General features: G+C 42.4%; 1 non-coding gene across 1 annotated transcript; it reads left to right on the forward strand.

The window, feature by feature from the left end:
- The first annotated feature begins 4,601 nt into the window (after window positions 1-4,601).
- On the forward strand, window positions 4,602-4,705 carry LOC121482203. The gene has a single exon (XR_005985557.1). It is a non-coding gene; the product is annotated as a U6 spliceosomal RNA (small nuclear RNA).
- The last annotated feature ends 1,876 nt before the right edge of the window (window positions 4,706-6,581 follow it).

The following is a 6,581-nucleotide window of genomic DNA, read 5'->3' on the forward strand; positions in this document are numbered from 1 at the left end:
AATGGGCATCAAAAGAAAAATGGAATAGTGATTTTTACATCAGACAAACTAGATTTTAAGCCAAAAAAATGTAATGAGATGAAGAAAGACACTATATTATAATAAAAGTGCCTATCCAACAAGAAGATCTAATGATTGCAAATATTTATGCCTCTAACTTGGGAGCATCCAATTATATAACCCAATTAATAATAACATTAAAGAAACACGTTCATAATACTACAATAATAGTAGGAGACTTTAACACCCCACTCCAAGCAATGGGCAGATCATCTAAGCAGAAGATCAACAAGGAAACAAGGTCTTTGAATGGCACACTGGACCAGATGGACTTCACGGATATATTCAGAGCATTTCATCCTAAAGCAACAGAATACACAGTCTTCTCAAGTGCACATGGATTATTTTCCAGAATATATTATATACAAATCAGGGGCACCTGGGTGGCTCAGTGATTGAGTGTCTGCCTTTGACTAGGTCAGGATCCCAGGGTCCTCCCATACGGAGGCTGCTTCTCCCTCTGCCTATGTCCATGCCTCTCTCTGTGTGTCTCTCATGAATAAGTAAATAAAATCTTAAAAAAAGCTCCCAACAAACAAGAGTCCAGGGTCAGATGGCCTTCCAGTGGAATTCTACCAAACATTTAAGAAGAATTAATACCTATTCTTCTGAAACTGTTTTTTTTTTTTTAACAAAAAAAACCTGGTTTGTGTGGAATCAGAAAAGACTCTGAATAGCCAGAGGAATATTAAAAAAGAAAACCATAGCTGGGGGCATCACAATGCCAGATTTCAGGTTGTACTACAAAGCTGTGGTCATCAAGACAGTGTGGTACTGGCACAAAAACAGACACATAGATCAATGGGACAGAATAGAGAACCCCGAAGTGGACCCTCAACTTTATGGTCAACTAATATTCGACAAAGCAGGAAAGACTATTCACTGGAAAAAGGACAGTCTCTTCAATAAATGGTGCTGGGAAAATTGGACATCCACATGCAGAAGAATGAAACTAGACCATTCTCTTACACCATACACAAATATAAACTCAAAATGGATGAAAGATCTAAATGTGAGACAAGATTCTATCAAAATCCTAGAGGAGAACACAGGCAACACCTTTTTTGAACTTGGCCACAGTAACTTCTTGCAAGATACATCCATGAAAGCAAGAGAAACAAAAGCAAAAATGAATTATTGGGACTTAATCAAGATAAAAAGCTTCTACACAGCAAAAGAAACAGTTAACAAAACTAAAAGACTACTACACAATGGGGGAAGATGTTTGTAAATGACATATCAGATAAAGGGCTAGTTTCCAAAATCTATAAAGAACTTATTAAACTCAACACCAAAGAAACAAATAATCCAATCATGAAATGGGCAAAAGACATGAAGAGAAATCTCACAGAGGAAGACATGGACATGGCCAACATGCACATGAGAAAATGCTCTGCATCACTTGCCATCAGGGAAATACAAATCAAAACCACAATGAGATACCACCTCACCCCAGTGAGAATGGGGAACATTAACAAGGCAGGAAACAACAAATGTTGGAGAGGATGCGGAGAAAAGGGAACCCTCTTGCACTGTTGGTGGGAATGTGAACTGGTGCAGCCACTCTGGAAAACTGTGTGGAGGTTCCTCAAAGAGTTAAAAATAGACCTGCCCTAGACCCAGCAATTGCACTGTTGGGGATTTACCCCAAAGATTCAGATGCAATGAAACGCCGGGACACCTACACCCCGATGTTTCTAGTAGCAATGTCCACAATAGCCAAACTGTGGAATGAGCCTCGGTGTCCATCGAAAGATGATGGATAAAGAAGATGTGGTCTATGTACACAATGGGATATTCCTCAGCCATTAGATACGACAAATACCCACCATTTGCTTTGATGTGGATGGACCTGGAGGGTATTATGCTGAGTGAAGTAAGTCAATCGGAGAAGGACAAACATTATATGTTCTAATTCATTTGGGGAATATAAATAATAGTGAAAGGGAATAGAAGGGAAGGGAGAAGAAATGGGTAGGAAATATCAGGAAGGGAGATAGAACATAAAGACTCCTAACTCTGGGAAACGAACTAAGGGTGGTGGAAGGGGAGGAGGGCGGGGGGTGGGGGTGAATGGGTGACGGGCACTGAGTGGGGCTCTTGACGGGATGAGCACTGGGTGTTTTACTATATGTTGGCAAATCGAACTCCAGTAAAAAAATATACAAAAAAATTCAGCATCAGATATTTTAAAAAAATAGAGGGAGGCAAATCCTAAGAGACTCTCAACTCTAGGGAACAAACTGAGGGTTGCTGGAAGGAAGGTGGTTTGGGGGGTAAGGGATAATTGGGTGATGGGCATTAAGAAGGGCAATTGATGAGATGAGTACTGGGTGTTATATGCAACTGTTATGCAACTAATTTCTACCCCTGGAACTAATACTATAATATATGTTAACTAATTTGAATTTAAATAAAATTTTGTGGGATCCCTGGGTGGCGCAGCGGTTTAGCACCTGCCTTTGGCTCAGGGCGCGATCCTGGAGGCCCGGGATCGAATCCCACCTCGGGCTCCCGGTGCATGGAGCCTACTTCTCCCTCTGCCTATGTCTCTGCCTCTCTCTCTCTTTCTCTCTCTGTCTCTCTGTCTCTCTGTCTCTCTCTCTCTCTGTGACTATCGTAAATAAATAAAAATTTAAAAGTAAATAAATAAATAAATTTTGTTTTGTTTTTAAGGTAGTTTTTTAAAAAGATTTTATTTATTTATTCATGAGAGACACACACAGAGAGACAGGCAGAGACACAGGCAGAGGGAGAAGCAGGCTCCATGCAGGGAGCCTCACGTGGGACTCTATCCCAGGACTCCAGGATCATGCCTGGGCTGAAGGCAGTGCTAAACTGCTGAGACACTGGGGCTGCCCTAAATAAAATTTTGAAAGACGAAAAAGAAAGTTGTTAAGAGAGTAAACCTTAAATTGTTACTCTCATACCCTCATATTGTGGGGGGATGTTTTACCATATATACATGTATCAAATAATCAGATTATATACTCTAAACTTCCATATGGATATGTCAATAATATCTCAATACAGCTATGAAGAAATATGGTACAATTTTAAAATCTAAAGGACTTTAAAAGACATATCTCCAAAACATAAATAAATATCACTTCTAGTTACATGAAAAATTCCTTAATATCACTAGTTCCATAGGGAAATGCAAATCAAAACCATGATGAGATACCACTTCATGCTTATTAGGATGACTATTGTTAAAAAAAGCAGAAAGTATTGATAAGGATGTAAAGAAATTGGAGTTCTTTGGCATTGCTGGTAGGAACATAAAGTGTTGTAGAAAAAAGTACAATGTTCTCTCAAAGAATTATTATTATGATTTAACAATTCCACCTCCAGGCCTATACTCAAAAGATATGAAAGTTGAAACTTGAACAGATATTTATTCACCGTTGTTGGAATATTACTCAGCCATTAGAAATGACAAATACCCACCCACCATTTGCTTCAGCGTGGATGGAACTGGAGGGTATTATGCTTAGTGAAATGAGTCAATCAGAGAAGGACAAACATTATATGTTCTCATTCATTTGGGGAATATAAATAATCGTGAAAGGGAATATAAAGGAAGAGAGAAGAAATGTGTGGGAAATATCAGAAAGGGAGACAGAACATAAAGACTCCTAACTCTGGGAAATGAACTAGGGGTGGTGGAAGGGGAGGAGGGCGGGGGGTGGGGGTGAATGGGTGACGGGCACTGAGGGAGACACTTGACGGGATGAGCACTGGGTGTTATTCTGTATGTTGGTAAATTGAACACCAATAAAAAATTAATTTATTAAAAAAAAAGAAAAGAAAAAAGAGATATTTATTCACCATTGTTTATTGCAGCATTATTCTCAACAGACAAAAGGTGGAAACAACTAAAATATCTATCAATGGAAAAATGGATAAAGAAATGTAGTATATACATACAGTGTAGTATTATTTAGCCTTAAAAAAGAATCAAATTTTGATACATAATTAGATGAACCTTGAAAACCTTATGCTATGGAGCGCCTGGGTGGCTTAGTGGTTGAGTGTCTGTCTTTGGCTTAGGTTGTGATCCTGGGGTCCTGGGATCAAGTCTCAAATCAGGCTCCCTGCAGGGAGCCAGCTTCTCCCTCTGCCTATGTCTCTGCCTCTCTCTATCTCTCATGAATAAATATAATCTTAAAAAAAAAAGCTTATGGTAAGGGAAATAAACCAGATAGAAAAGGACAAGTATAGTATTATTCCATCTATATGAACAGTCAAATTCATATAGAAATAAAGTAGAATAGAGGTTACCAGCATCTAGAGGGAGAGACAAATGAGGAATTTTTGTTTAATTGGTAGAGTTTTGTTGGAGTGATAAAAATATCTGGAAATAGATCAAGATAATGATATACAACTATGTGAATGTACCCAATGATACTGAATCATACACTTAAAAAGTATTGGAATGGGAAATTCAATGTTATATATATTTTATGAGACTTTTTTTAAAAAAAGAAACAAGCTGTGTTCATTTTTTTAAGTTTAAACTTTTAAAATATAGGTAATTTGTGCTCACTTCTGCAAGACATATACTAAAATTGGAATGATACAAAGAATAGCATTGTCCCTATGCAAGGATGACATGCAAATTCATAAAGTGTTCCATATTTTTAGAACTAAATGTTTAAAAATAAAACAAAATACAGATACTTTTGAAAGAATAAGCAAACACCCAGTCATCACAGTAGGCCACATCATGTGAATGTATTCCCTAATGTGAGTTTGTTTGAAATTGTGAAGGACATCTCTCTTCAGGGGAACTAGCATGAGTACTAGGGTGCCTCTTGCCATGCCCATCCTTCGAGCCATCATCCCTCTTCCCCATGCAGCCATCTACTCCAAATTGTGGCTCTTGACCTTTTTTTTTCTCCAAGTTGACAGTCCCAGCCCTCTTATCCTTCCTAGGAGGCATAGGATCCCACTGCCTCATCTCCCTCATCAGTCTTCTCTGATGTGGGGCCCACAAAGCTGTACTGAGTCTAATCTTCAAATCTGGAATTTTTGCACTCTGACTAACGCAGTTAACAGGCTACTGTCGTATTTGTGCTCATAGTCAGGTGAGATCCTTTTTTTTTTTTTTTTTAAAGAATTTTATTTATTTATTTATTCACAGAGACAGAGGGAGAGAGAGAGAGAGAGGCACAGACACAGGTAGGGGGAGAAGCAGGCTCCACGCAGGGAGCACGACGCAGGACTCGATCTCGGGTCTCCAGGATCACATCCCGGGCTGCAGGCGGCGCTAAACCCCTGCGCCACCGGGGCTGCCCAGGTGAGCTCCTTTGAATCTGTCAGAAAGCAAAAGTTATGGCCAGAAGGTCTGAGACCCACTGGTCAGTCAAATAACCAGGGAGCAAGGCCAGACAAGAGAAAAGAAAAGCGTTAGAGCTACAGTCCAGAAAGGTGAGTCCTGATGAGAAAACGAAGTGTATTATAAAAGTAACAGAAAGCAAGTTTACAACAGAACAGTATTAAAAGTGATTCAGGAATACCTGAACTGGAAATATTGGTCAAAGATCTTTCCAGGGGTCCGTGGAGAAGACCTGATCCCATGTCTGGGGGGAAGATAAAAAAATTATATATTATAAATTATATATTTAATTTGTTTTGTTACCTAAAAGTCAAGTATGTTTTAAAACTCTCTGAAAGGACGGAAGTGGATGGCTTAGAATAGCTCTCATTGGCCAAAGGGTGACAAGTCGGAATGCAAAAGAGCAATTATTACTCATTGGATGAAGTTAAACCCACAATTGTCCTCAAAAAAGGAAAAGCTGAAGAAAAATATAAAGTCCTTGTAATGCAGAAGAGCGAAGGCCAGAGTAGAAGAAACTAATGTTCATTAACTTCAAGCAGGGAGGACTATGGAATCTGTGGGAATCTCTTCTTCCTTCAGGGCATAGGTGGAAATGACATGTAGACCCGCCTTTGTCTCTACCGAAGAGGGGAGGAATCCACTAAGGGAGCTCCAAGGGCCTCCCCCTGCCAGGGAGGGTCGGGGTCACACCACGGCCGGGAGAGGGGCGCGTGTCTCAGGCCGCAGGCCCCTTTCCTGCAAGCCGGCTCCGCATCCTGGCATCCTGCGGAGGCATCCGACCGGCTCGGTGCGGCGGCGCCGCTGGAGGCAGGCAGGGTCCCATCGGCCGGTGCTGCGGGTCGCGGAGACCAGGGCTCCGCAGCTGCGCTGTACGCTCCAGGGCTCGGGCCTCGTCGCAGGCGCGGCCGCCAGTCGGGGGACGCCGCTGAGCTGCAGCCGCCGCTGGGCCTGAGATGCAAACCGCAGCCTCGCGGGGACACAGCGGGGCTGACAACGCGAGACGCACCGAGGCCGGGGCGGCGGCGGCTCCCCGCGGCCACACTCCGGGAACGGCCCCTCCCCGGCCGGGCGCACTCGGCTCGCCCCGGCGCGGCCCCGCCCCCGCCCCCGCCCCCGCCCCCGCCCCGGCCCTGCGCGGCCCCCACCTCCGGCCCTGCGCGGTCCCCACCCCGCGGGG

Source organism: Vulpes lagopus, chromosome 24 (genome assembly GCF_018345385.1).
Source record: "Vulpes lagopus strain Blue_001 chromosome 24, ASM1834538v1, whole genome shotgun sequence".
NCBI classification, from domain to species: Eukaryota; Metazoa; Chordata; class Mammalia; order Carnivora; family Canidae; genus Vulpes; species Vulpes lagopus.